This window comes from Myodes glareolus, chromosome 13, assembly GCF_982192425.1.
Source record: "Myodes glareolus chromosome 13, mMyoGla1.1, whole genome shotgun sequence".
Lineage (NCBI taxonomy): Eukaryota > Metazoa > Chordata > Mammalia > Rodentia > Cricetidae > Myodes > Myodes glareolus.
The window spans coordinates 58,511,953-58,526,740 of NC_142038.1; positions in this window are offsets into that span (position 1 = coordinate 58,511,953).

Genomic DNA, 14,788 nt, shown 5'->3' on the forward strand with positions numbered 1-14,788 from the left:
AATATGAGCAAAGACATGAAGACCATGATGGAGACACCCACTGAAACAGTTTACCTGAGCTAATGGGAGCTTACCAGCTCCAGTAGAACAGAAAAGGAAACAACATAGGTTTAAACTCGTCCCACTGAATGTGGTTGACAGCTGTATGGCTGGGGCACTCTGCAGAGTCACTGACAGTGGCACCAGGATTTATCCCTACTGGCTTTTTTGGAACCTGTACTGTTTGGATGGATACCTTGCTCATACTAGATATGGTACAAAGGGCCTTGGAACTTCCCCAAAGCAATGTGGCTTACACTTACTGTGTAGTGCATGGGGTTGGGGTGGCTGTCTAGAAGGAGGTAATGGGAGGAGAGGAGGGAATGGCAACTGGGATTGGTATGTAAAATGAAAAAGAGGTAGTTTGTTTTCTTTTTAAAAATATAATAAAAAATCAAAATAAAATTAAAAAAGAATTATGAGTAAATTTAAGTTGTAAGAGCTAGTTAATAATAAGCTTGAGCTAGTAGGCCAAACAATTTATAATTTGAAAAAAATGCAACCTTAAAAAGAAAGATCTTTCAAGACATTCTCTCAACTCTGTATTACACGGTAAGGCAGCAGCCAGTTATGAACATTTGATTTTGCCTGAGTTAAGGTTTTATTCCCACGAGAGCAGCAGTATCTCCAGCTTCACTTGTGGATAACTTGCTTGTACTATGTTGCAATTAAACCTGACAATAGCAAGTTACATAAGGAAGGATTTGAGTACTTAGTCTATATTGTCCCCCACCGAAATGTCCAGAGATTTGTTTCTGGGGTGATTAAAAATCCCTACAATTCTGCATTCAACATTAACTAACGCAGAGATCAGAGAGATTGTTCAGTAGTTAACAACACTTCTCCTCCATCAGTAGGATGAGAATTTAAATGCTGCACTCAGGTTGGGCAGTTCACAACAGCCGGAAGCTCCAGCTTCAGGGAATTTTATGGCCTCTTCTGGCTTTCACAGTTAGCCCTCCCAAACATATACATGTCCTCATGTAGTTTCAGGAACACATACACAGACACAAGCACACACATATGAAAAATAAAGTAATGCTTTTGTTTGTCTGTAATTAGTAATGACATTATTTTTGTGCTTTTTTTCATTTATTTTTGAGATTGCAATATAATTACATCATTTACCCCTTCCCTTTCCTTCCTTCAAACCCCCTCAAGTAGTCCTTCTTGCTCTTTCAAATTCATATATGTATATACAGCCTGTTCAGTCTGAATAATGTTACTCATATATATGTTTTAAGGGAGAGGAGAGTCCAAAGAAATTGTAAGACCCAACGGATCAGCAAGTTGTCTGTGATACTGTTTCTTCTAAGAATGTCAGAAGCTGTATACTTAATAACATCACCAACATGATTTCCCAAACATAATCTAAACAAGGACAATAGACATTCCAAACTAGACACGGGAGAGTCTAAGAGACCCCAATCTCACACAAGGGACTACAATCAGCCAAGGAACTTCGAGAGTAGGAGAAACTGTCTTCTCCAGGGAACAGCACATCAATTGGTTATTCAGTAAAATATCTCTTTACAAAATTAGCTATGGCCTTGGAAGATGGCTCAGTGGTTGAGAGCATTTGCTGTGCTTGTAGAGGATGTTAGCAATTGCTTTTCTAACAAGCTTCACCTACTGCAGCCATTCACAGTAGGGGAAGGAGCCCTCCAGCTTAGTGTGCATTGTTACTTGGCTCCTCTCATCTTTCCTTCCTCTGACCTTAGGCAAAAATTCTTTCCTAGAATTCAAACACTGAGCCCCATATATTTGGTCTGGTTACATTTACTCGTTGGAAGATTGGCACAGATATTTTTATTTGTTGGTTTGTTTGTTTGTGAGACAGGCAATAGTATGGTGCCTTGTCTGGCCTCTAATTTGTAATCTTCCTGTCTCTGCCTGTTGTGGGTAGGGCTTCATGTGTTTCCCAACACACTGGATTTATCATCTTTTAAAAAAATGATTATTATTTCTTAGCAACTAATTTGTTATCTTCCTATATCATATAGTTTGGAGGTATAGAAACTGTTTATAGTGAAGGTGTTTGTAGGTTCCATTCTCTGCCAAAGACATATTGCCATGTTTCCTTTGGCTGTGTATCCATCACTCCACATCTGTGTAGTGGACCATGTAGCACTCTGTCTATAACCAGCCATTCCTCTTTCTATTAACACAGATACACTATAGAAGGAAGAGACCATCCTACTCCATAATTAATTAAACATATCTGCAATGACCCCTTTTCTAAATAATATCACAGTCTGAGTTTATAGAAGCAGTGTGAACGATAAGGTATGACATTCTACCTTGCATATAGTACAGATTCTGTTTCCAGTCCAGCCCACCTGAGGAATTAAGACCAGTATCTACATTCTCCATTGCAGCTCTTGAGCTTTACTGAGCATCTCAAATTTAACATGAAGCAGATGTTTTGACATTCTTGTCTGCCTTCCTGACTCCCCATCCTCTCTCCCATTATTGTCTCTACTACTTGCTGTAAACCTCCCTCATGCATCATTTCTTACTTACATTATTTCTTCTCAGTGAGCGTTTCCATGAGTATCCTGCATCACAGTGCCCTGTTGTAAACTCTATTTCCCTTCTGTAACATTTGCCTGCACTGTACACAGGAGCATATAACAGCCACCACACTTCTTCTTGTTCCTTCTAGATTGTCTTTTTCAAAACAATCAAGTGCGATGCGATGATCTTAACCTACTTGTTGTCACCTCTCATGCCTTGAACAGCTTGCTACACTGAGTTTTACTACCATGGGCATATAGAGTAGGCCTGGAAGCATGGGATGGTCAGCAGATCCTTGTTGAAAGCACGGGCTCCAATCCAACTCTATGGTATATGTGGTGTGACTAGCATTTACTAATATTTATTGAGACTGTTAACCTTACAAAATCCCATTGTGAAGATTCTCTTCCTTTGTTTGGGTTACCTGGGAGTTGTTGGACCAAATAATGAAAAAAGACCTTCCATATTTTGCGAAAACAGAATCTCTATGCCCTTGTCATGCCACAAACAAGCCAATCTCTGTTTTCTGTGTTTCAGTGGATCTCCTTACTATCACCAAAGATTGGAAATTTTCACATGGTACTTCTGGGGCATAGACATTGGCTATCTCCACAGACTCTTTACGTCATACACCAAGTTTTTCAATGTGTAAGAATTTACAGGTGGGTTTAGATTAAACTCAGATCAGAAAACTGAAAGAAGAGCAAAAGAGGTTGAAGACAAACCATCTACCAGTCTCCTTCTTTATCCTGAAGACAATAAAACTGCTGCACATGCTTTGTGGGGCTCCTCTATCCCTTTCCTCTAACCCCCATGCAGAGATAACATTTAAGAACTATTGTCTTTCTTCTGCCTTTAATTGCTTCAAATATTAGCATTTATCTCTCTGATATGGAAAATATTTTTCTATAGAAACTGCAGTGTTTGGGGAAACGTAAAAATTTTCCTACAATGTTGTATTAATGGATGTTTATAGGCCTCATCTCTGGCAATCAAAGGGCTCCAGAGATATCTACTTAGAGAGTTCGGTTCAACAGGACAGACATTTTGTTTTACAATAAACCAGGTTATTTCATGCATGATACAGATCTTGCTTTCAAATGTTAACTAATTTCTCCATTCTGAGTGTTGATTACCATCCATTCATTTTTATGTCCTATTCAAAGCAAAATAGCATTGGATAAAACACCCCTACAGAGTCACACTAAAATTGTTTGGGCCTCTCATATTTTCTTATATTATGAGAATCTCATTAATTATGGTAGATTATAGAATTCTAATATAGAACTGGAGATAGAGTTGCCTTTCTAACAATGTGTCCTATCTTTCCAAGTCAAGACACAAGTGTGGTAAAAGTGCTTTGAGTGAAGAACAAACAATATATTCCATAGGAGATAAATGCAAAAGTATTCTAACATCATATATAGAAACAGGTTTTTCTGATGAAATCTGGTTTGAAATATTAATCAGAGCTAGAGAGATTTTTTTGAAGATCTAGTTTCAACAATATATAAAGTGACTTTTGATACCATACTAAAGAAAGAACAAAAATGATTTCTCTGTGATCTATTATTTTTCTGTCTCCAGGAGCTGAGTTAGGATCCTCTCTGAACTCTTTAGTGACTGGATAACTTCTGCCCCATTAGGTGAATCTCAAAGCAATATAGACTCTGATTACTCAATACTACAGATACTAAACTTGAAGCAAATTTATTTTATTTTGAACAAAAAATAACTGTCTTTTGTGCAAATTATTCACTTTTACTGCTGCTTTCTTCCTTGTTTTCTAGAGCACTAAGGCTCTTAAGCTACATAGTAGGAAATAAAACCCCTAAAGCAACAGATAATAAAGCACTCCAAGACTGACAGAGGAAGGTTTTGTATGTCACAGAGAAAGCAAAGGGAAAGGAGAACTAAGGTTGACATTCCTTTAAGAAAATGTGGCATTGATTTATTAAATTAAATATACCTGTTGAGATGGGGGTAAATGTTGTAGAATGTAACTTCAGCTTCTGGGTTGTAATCTTAGAATAATGAATAATGGAACCCATTGCGGGGACTACATTTAGGCATGTCTTTGAACTTTGTGCTTGTCAGTGACAATGGCTTTTTACTGAAAAGCACACCAGCGGCTGAGTCGGCACAAAATGAAGAAACATCACTAACGTGTTAGAGATCAAAACCTCAGATGTCTGGAGACTACTAAGAACTCTGAACGGAATGCAAAGACCTTGGTGGGAGGGCTGAGAATCCACAAGCTTTGAATGCTGAGTTCACCAAAGGAAAACTGACCTTAGAGTTTGTATTTTTATCATTATCTGGACATTACTGAGGTCAGTCATCATGTCTTCATTCTCTTATTTCTGAACGTTGATTACATGTGCTATCTTCTACATTCATACCATTAGGTTATTTTGAGTTTAACACAACAGAATTTTCTTCTTAAAAGAAATTTTTACACACACGGTAATGATATTGGGTTTTGCTTTTTGGCTTTTTGCCAAGGGTGTGGTTCACCCTTTAATTCTAGCACTTGGAAGGCAGAGGCAGGTGAATCTCTTTGAGTTTAAGTGCAGTCTGGTTTACAAAGCAAATTCCAGTAAAAGCAGGGTTATGTAAAGAGATAGTGTCTTTTGTTTTTTTTAAATTTCCACCTCCTCCTCCCTCCCCTCCCTCTCCCTCTTCCTCTCCAGTCCAAAGAGCAGTCAGGGTTCCCTGCCCTGAGGGAAGTCCAAGGTCCTCCCGCCCCCCTCCATCCAGCTCTAGGAAGGTGAGCATCCAAACAGACTAGGCTCCCACAAAGTCAGTACATGCAGTAGAATCAAAACCCAGTGCCATTGTCCTTGGCTTCTCAGTCAGCCTTCATTGTCAGCCATGTTCAGAGAGTACAGTTCGATCACATGCTCCATCAGTCCCAGTCCAGCTGGCCTTGGTGAGCTCCCATTAGATCAGCCCCGCTGTCGCTGTCTCAGTGGGTGGGCACACCCCCAGCGGTCCTGACTTCCTTGCTTACTCATGTTCTCCTTCCTTCTGCTCCTCATTTGAACCTTGGGAGCTCAGTCCAGTTCTCCAATGTGGGTCTCTGTCTCTATGTCTATCCATCGCCAGGTAAAGATTCTATGGTAATATGCAAGATATTCATCAGTGCGGCTATAGGATAGGGCTAGTTTTGGTGCCCTCTCCTCAGCTGCCCAAGGAACAAACTGGGACATCTCCTTGGACACCTGGGATCCCCTCTAGAGTCAAGTCTCTTGCCAACCCTAAAATGACTCCCTTAATTAAGATATACACTTCCCTGCTCCCATATCTACCCTTCCTCCATCCCAACCGTCCCATTCCCCCAAGCTCTCTCCTTCCTCCCCTTCTCACTTCTCTCTCCCCAACTCCCCTTACCCCCACCCCACCCCCACCCCCAATCTCCCAATTTTTGCCGGGCAATCTTGTCTAATTCCAATATCCAGGAGGATAACTATGTTTTTCTTTGGGTTCACCTTCTTATTAACTTCTCTAGGATCACAAATTATAGGCTCAATATCCTTTAATTATGACTAGAATCCACTTATGAGTGAGTACATACCATATTCATCTTTTTGGGTCTGGGTTACCTCACTCAGGATAGTGTTCTCTATTTCCATCTATTTGCATGCAAAATTCAAGATTTCATTGTTTTTTACTGTTGGGTAGTAAATACTCTAATGCATATATATTCCACACTTTCTTTATCCATTTTTCCATTTAGGGGCATCTAGGTTGCTTCCAGGTTCTGTCTATTATAAATAAAACAGCTATGAACATAGTTGAACAAATGCTTTTGTAGTATGATAGGGCATCTCTTGGGTATATTCCCAAGAGTGGTATTGCTGGATCCTGGGGTAGGTTGATCCCGAATTTCCTGAGAAACTGCCACACTGATTTCCAAAGCAGTTGTATAAGTTTGCTTTCCCACCAGCAATGGATGAGTGTTCGCCTTACTCCACATCCTCTCCAGCATAGGCTATCATTGGTGTTTTTGATTTTAGCTAGTCTGATAGGTGTAAGATGGTATCTAAAAGTTGTTTTGATTTGCATTTACCAGATCGCTAAGGAGGTTGAGCATGATCTTAAGTGTCTTTTGGTCATTTGAACTTCTTTTGTTGAGAATTCTCTGTTCAGTTCAGTGTCCCATTTTTAAAATTGGGTTAGTTAGCATTTTAAAGTCTAGTTTCTTAAGTTCTTTATATATTTTGGAGATCAGACCTTTGTCTGTGGTGGGTTTGGTGAAGATCTACTCCCAATCAGTAAGTTGCCTTTTTGTCTTACTGACAGTAGTGTCCTTTGCTTTACAGAAGCTTCTCAATTTCAGGGGGTCCCATTTATTCCTTGTTGCTCTTACTATCAGTGCTACAGAGGTTCTACGTAGGAAGTGGTCTTCTGTGCCCATGTGTTTTAGACTACTTCCCACTTTCTCTTCTATCAGCTTTAGTGTGGCCAGATTAATATTGAGATCTTTAATCTATTTGGACTTGAGTTTTGTGTATGGTGATAGATATGGATCTATTTTCATTCTTCTACAGGTTGACATGCAGTTATGCCAGCACCAATTGTTAAAGATGCTTTCTTTCTTCCACTGTATACTTTTAGCTCCATGCTTTCTTTCTTCCACTGTATACTTTTAGCTCCTTTGTAGAAAATCAGGTGTTCATAGGTTTGTGGATTAATATCTTGGTCTTTGATTTGATTCCATTGGTCAACATCTCTGTTTTTGTGCCAATACCAAGCTGTTTTCATTACTGTAGCTCTGTAATAGAGTTTGAAGTCAGGCATGGTAATGCCTCCGGAAGTACTTTTATTATAAAGGATTGTTTTTGGCTAATCTCGGTTTTTTGTTTTTTCATATAAAGATGATTATTGTTTTCTCAAGGTCTGTGAAGAATTTTGTTGGGATTTTGACGGGGATTGCATTGAATCTATAGATTGCTTTTGGTAGAATTACCTTTTTACTATGTTGATCCTCCTAATCCAAGAGCATGGGAGATCCTTCCATTTTCTGGTATCCTCTTCAATTTCTTTCTTCATAGACTTAAAGTTCTTGTCAAATAGGTCTTTCACGTCCTTCCTTAGAGTTACCTCAAGATACTTCATGTTTGAAAAATAAAAAAATAAAAATTTAAAATTCTTGTGTTTTGGCTTCTTTTCTGACAGGCTGCAATCATACAGAAGAGTCCTACTAAAGGGTCATCAAAATATGAGAAATTTCATGTTAGGTATTCTGGATTTTTGATAAAAATGTACAAGGATGACAGCGTTAGAAAACAGTAAATATGCTTTAATAAATAAAACAAAATTTAATCCAGGTGCAGTGGCTCACAGCTTTCATTCCAGCGCTCGGCGGCAGGCAGAGGCTAGCAGGTCTTTGTCTGGTCTACAAAAGTGAGTTTCAGTACAACCACAGATGGTACACACAGAAACCCTGTCTCAGAAAAACCAACTAAATAATTTGAAGTAAATTTAAACTGTTTTGTGGCCTTGAATTCTCCAGCTTCGGGAGACTGATCTCAGTCAGGTCATCTCCCTTCTGGATTCTGAGTTAGATGGACGACAGCCCACTGGGGCAGCAACTGAGAATTCATGAATGTTTCTTCATCATTCTCTCACTGGAGGGTTAATGTTTGATGTTCTGTCTTTGGAGAGGTTTAGTTCTTTGAAAAATATTTTTCATGTAACTTCTCACTTGGTCCTAGTGGTAGCTCCATAATTTTATGACAGGACATGCAGGTTAATATTAACTCTCAGAATGACTCACAGTTAAGCACCCTAGCAGAAGTAGTGAAGATTATTATGGAATTGTATTTACAACATGAACAGTTTACATATGTACTTTTGCCTTGTCCAATTTTATGTGTATATATGTATGTTTGCCTATGTGTTGACACATATGTAGGAGTAAGGGTACATGTGGGTGTGCAAACATCTGTGAATGCTTGAGACTGATGCCAGAAGTTATGTTAAAACACTTTTCTCTGTGGTGATTGAGGTAGGTATCATATTCAAATCCAGAACTGTTTGATCTGGCTAATCACATTAAGATGCTTGCTCCATAGACTCCATGTTCCCCTTCTAGCTACAAAAGCAGACAGATCATCACAGCCATGAAGCATTTGGAGTCTGGAAAACTGAACCCCCGTCCATTCTCTTGTGTAGAAAGCATTTTGACTGCTGAGTAGTCTCTCCAGCCTGTACACTTGACCAATATCACAGGAGTGTTTTGAACACAAAGTGTGAATCTAGTTGTGACTCTACACTTGAGAAAATTTCAGAGGTGTTACCCATCTGAAAGTTCCCAGAATTGTTGGTTATGTGGCCCAAATTTCAGAGATTTAGCACATATTCTTTTGGACCTACCTGAGAGACTCATCCTAAATTCAAAACAGCTGACCTCACACAGGCATTTAAACCTGATCTCCTGCTTCTTTCCCAACTACCTCTAAAGTACAACACCTTCTTTATTTAACTGGCATTTCTATCACGACAGTACCTAATGTGTAGTTTATAGAACCATTTGTCTCATAGGAAATAGCATGATTTTAAATTAAAATATGAGGTACAAGTTGAATTAACCTAAATTAAACCTTATCTGGTAATGATGAAAAGAGTATATGATATTGGAAATATACAGAAACAATTAAATTTGACAAGGTTTTCTTTGAGGAAAGATGAATCCTTTCTTTAGGTTTCTCCTATAAGTTTATTGTTTATTCAGTTGAACTCATTTAAAGAAGTAAATGTTTACAATTTAGAATCAATATGAAAATAGCTGTGTATTTCTGTGTCCAGTTGTCATTATTCTTAATGCTATCATCTAATGTCTTAGATCAGTGTGTACTGTAGAAGTTATAAAAAAAAATCTTCCTACATTCCAGGGCCATGGTGGGGTACTAGTTAAATACCTTCTTTATCAATGAAGCTACTGAAAAAGCTAAATGACCAAGTGATATTCAGACATGTAACGCTTAATGGAGGTATAAATTTGTGGACCTTTAGGAGAGTGAAGAAAGAATATCATGGAACTTCATCCCTGAATGTGGAGGATGCCAATATATGTGAATAATACTGTACTGAAAGATGTGTTCTCAGACCTCCTTGTAGAGGAAAATTTAATGTAAAATTTGTTTCCTTTTGACATGCATTTATACTACAATATTTTTACCTAAAATAATTACAGAGAAATGCAGAGCCTGTGTTCTTGCTACTAAGTACTGACCAGTGCTTCCAAGTAATTGTCTTCACCTGTCATTGTTTTATAAAAATAATTATTTAACTCTTGTTGCCACTATGTGTGAGTTCACACCCTATTCTCTATGGTAGAAGAAGGTGATTTTGGAATTAATGTAAGATATTTAAGATAAATAGCTCATCCACTACACTCAGGAAACCTTAGGTAAAACTACAGTCAAGAATTATACATAAACTGCCCACTGAACAAAATTGAAACAATGATGTGAGCTCAGAGTCCTTCTCTATATACTGGGTGAGTAAGCTTTAGGACAAGACTGGAGAGGTTTGAATTTTGGTCACATTCTTAAGTAGATTTTATTGTCTATTTTAAAAAACAGAAAATCTACCCTTTGCAAGAGTATAATTGACATATGCTAACTTATATGTTTATATATTTATCCATTGTCCAACCATTACAATAACTTTCACACAGTAAAATGTCGTAACATCTGCATCCAGTTTCTCTATAGCATTTAGAACTGTGTGACAGCTAGAATGCCTTTCATTTCTGTTCATCACACAAAGAAATATAGTCTTGTTGAAATGAATGTAAATATTTTAATATGATGTAACCACAGACAATATTTGTGCACAAGCAATGACTTGTACCCACTGGCAGCAGTACGCCTAACAGAAAACAAAGAAGTTACAGAAAACTGATGTCCCAGGCTTCCACTGGCATATGGAGAAAAGCTAGGTTTCCAATCAAAATCATGACATCCATCACTTCACTTTACCAGCTGAAGCAGAATGGACAAATAAGCCAGTCACTGTGTCCCAAACTTTGCTTCACCCTGTGAGTTTCAAAAGCTGCAGATGACATTGTGCCCCAGGAAAAGAAGAATCCATTTTAACCCAACCTTTTGGGCAGAAGAACACCTGTTTGTGAAGCTAATTAAAGCTGAGCTAACAGAGATCTGGAAGATATACTGAACCTTGTCCTGGAAGAGAGACTGCTGGGACTGCCCGTCAAAGTCCCAAAAGCCATTAAACATATATTAAAGAGAAAAGAGCAAGGCGTGAGGGTCTCAAGGAAGCCTAACTATGAGAGAGAACAGTCAGTACCTCTGTGTCCTGTGGTTGAGCAAAGTCACCTTCCTGGACACTGAGAGAGCAAAGTCATGTTGCTACCCATTATCAGGTTTGACAGTAGAGAGCAAACTCCTGCAGATATCTGTTAAATATGTCTTTGACATCTCTGCATACATTATGTATTAAGTGAGAGGGTAAGATGGAACTCTTAGTACTCACATGTAACTGTATGACATGTTCAACTATAATTGCTTTCCTGGTTTGAAAAGACTTAGGATACCATGTAATCTTTATTCTAGCTTAGTTACCTGAAACCAATTCAAGGTATATATAGCTTTTTCATATTTTCACCTTCATCATGCAAGTGAACTGAATATAATTTGTTCATAGCTATGTTTAATTGATGACTGTAACATGAGAGGCCGGCTTGTTGGTGTTTCTGTCCCTCCTGGCACCCCACAGCCAGCATACCCCAAAGAAAATCACACACAGGACTCCATAAGATTATAAACTGATTGGCCCATTAGATCAGTCTTCTTATTAACTAATTCTTACATCTTACGGTAACTCATAAATCTTGTCTGTGTTAACCATGTGGATAAGTACCTTTTCCAGCGGGGCAGGTTACACCTTGCTTCTCTGTGTTCTGGAGGAATGGGCTTCCTCCTTCCTAGCCTTCTCCTATTCTCATTGTCCCGCCTCTACTTCCAGTCTGGTTGACACGCCTATACTTCCTGCCTGGCCAATCAGCATTTTATTAAAATACATGATTGACAGAATACAGAAAATATTCCCGCACCAGACAATAATACACCTAGATTTAGATTTAGTCAAGATAACTAAATCTAGCACAATTGGGATGTTTCCCCATGTCCCCAGTTTCCTGTTACCACCTAATAATAAGACCTTGACTTCCAAATGCAATATAGTCAAGATCCCTTTCAAACACAGGCACAACCTGGTTTCTGTTTCCAACATTTTATATATTTAAAGGAAATATTATTTAAAATTTTTAATATTTTTTTGATTTTTTTAAGAAAGAGTATTTTTATTGTATCTTGTAGCATATTGTTTCTACTCTATAGTTTTATCGGAAATTTTGTGTCTGTCTTAGTGGATTGCAAATAAATTTACCACTATCACAGGCATCATCAAAAGGAAAAGAACAGTATATGTAATATTGGTATTGTCAGTGGATTCAGCCATTCATGTTGGGTCTTAGACGTTGTCGAAATTAGACTTTAGTGGTATCCATACTTTGGTCAGTCCTTGGCTCCATATATGAGGTGAATAGATGTGAGTTTTGCATTTCCCCAGGAAAATTCTTTATACTCAGCAGAGTCTCGCACAACAGAGACAATGCTTGCCTATTTCTGAAAGACAGTGGAGGACTCCAGCATTCTCTATAGAAGTTACAGTGTACAATGAATGAGTAACAAGCAGATTTCCAAGTTTGGCTTTCACTTTAGATTCTAATCTCTGTTAGACTGGATGTAAACAACTTGAATAAGATACCCATGTTAGTGTTTGTACCAAGGTCCAGTCTGTGTCCCAAATCAGCCTTCTCATTCTCAGCATCAGCAAATACTCTGTCCAGTTATTTCAAACTTCATAATTCTTGTGCAGTCTCTTGATTTAAATAGTTGATATTTTATAGCACTTTTAAAAATATCTTTAGTACTCTATGTCGCTTCTTGGCATTTTCTTCCTGCCATGTTTCCTCATCTACCTATTATAAGGCTTCCTTCAGTGACTTCTCATGATCCCCTTCACCTCTAGTCAATTCTTTATTTCCCCATTATTAACAGGCTAATTCTCTAATATGCTGTATTTGCTCACTATTTCACATTATTGATTGATTTTGATAGCTCATTTTCAAGCATCAGTCATCTGTCAGATTTTGATAGATTATATTTTACTGGGGCAATGATCTTTATGCCATTTCTCGAGTATTCAAACTATTATAGCCAACATTCGACAATCATTTTCAACCATTCTGAAAACTCATGTTCTTGACATGTCCCCTCAGGACTGGTTCATATGATCTCTAGTAATATAAGTTTCGTTTTTGCATTCTTTTTCAAATAATGGACACTACAGTTTTTCCATTTCCCCATTGTCTAACTCTTTTATTAAACTGTTTTGTATTGCCTTCCTCTTTAGGCAACCAAGTGCTATCAATTGCCATTTACTACAAATTCTTTCTAGTTTCTTTTAGATATGTCTGCTCTCTAAAAGTTTGAGAAACATTCATATTTTATGAGATATATTTTACTTGAGTTATAATTTCTTAGGGTTCAAAGAATGTATACTTGATGCTGCTCTTTTCCTTCCACCATTTAAACAGATCTGATGCTTTGCATATCGTTAATAACAGAGATGATTGTACCATTGATGTCTATTCTAATTTTCAGTCATCACTCCTTATCACCTTTCATCACAGCAGTCCACTCTACTCATGCATCTTGAGTTGTTCTTGGTAGATTTTTAAGACTGGGTGCACAGGAAATATAAGGCAAAAATGGTCACCTACAGCTGAAGAAAGTTGTCCTGTAATGGGTAGATAGTCACATAATTCTCCAACTTCTGGTTAAAATATTCTTGCCTTCTTACAGTCTCTCTCTCTCTCTCTCTCTCTCTCTCTCTCTCTCTCTCTCTTTCCATCTCCCTCTCCCTCCCTCCCTCCCTCCCTCTCTCTCTCTCTCTCTCTCTTTCTCTGTGTGTGTGTGTGTGCATCTCTGTGAAGGAAATATCATTTTTTATTACCATAAAATTGGCGGCAATAAGTACAGGTTAGAGCTAAATAATTAACTATGGGAAGGAACAGCTTAGGAAGTGACAACACCATACTGTCTAAATTCCATACTGTCTCTACCCATGCCGTCCTTCATTGAGCCTCTACAGCTTTTCAGTTCAAGGACCTACCTGATTTTTCTTTGCCATCTGTCTTACCTGTCCCTCTAGTTTCTTGCACCTTGGCTCACACCAGCTATTTGTCTTAAGTGTTTTCTTTGTTTACTTCCTCTTTCTTTAACATTCTAGTTGTTTTAGAAAAACTAAACTACCCTGTAAATCCACATTGGAGACATAAAAGAATAAAATGACTTGAGGAATGAGGACAAGTGGGGAGAATTAAAACTGGAGAGGAGCAGAGCTAATTTCATTCCTCTATTCTGGATCCCTGAAAGGAAGTGTTTTACCTAGAGAATTGTGTTCTGATATCAGGCACTTACCTCCAGCCATTCACATCTCTATTACAATGCTCCCTGACTGGCTAATTGTTACTTGTCATTGAGCCAAAGCAAGGGGAAGGCAAAATAACCTGGGAAAGTGCAGAATAACATTGCCAACAGAGATTTTAAACAAAACAAAGAGAAAAATCCAAATGCGTAGGCGAAGGCTGAAAAAGTATCTGTTGGGAAATGCTAGCAATGTGCCCAATTCTATATTTATCAGTTAATATTCCTATTTATGTATCTCATTCCTTCCCCTGTTTGCTACATTCACATTTCATTCCAAAATGATGTTTTGAATCTCAATTCTCCCACCCTCAGAACTAAAATGATAATTGAACTAACATAACAAATGTAGCATCTTTTCCATTTCTCCATCTTAAATTTTTCTTTGCATTCCTGACATTAGAGAATAAAATTACATTTTTGCATATCATATCAAAACAAGTGCTGCCACAATAACCATTTATTTCCCAGCGTTTTCGCTTCTTTTTAATGAACTTTCCCTGAGGACATTCTTACAATTGAGCATTTATTTATGATAAGCAACAAAAGAAGTCTTGATTGCTCCAGCTGTGACAGAAAGGCTCAGTTTGATAAGCACACAGTAGATGAAATGAGTAATAATAATAATAATGATAAGCATTTGGATACTCAGGAATTTGAAGAAACAAAAAGAAATGCAGAGACTGTGGTGAGATTTTTCTATTTTC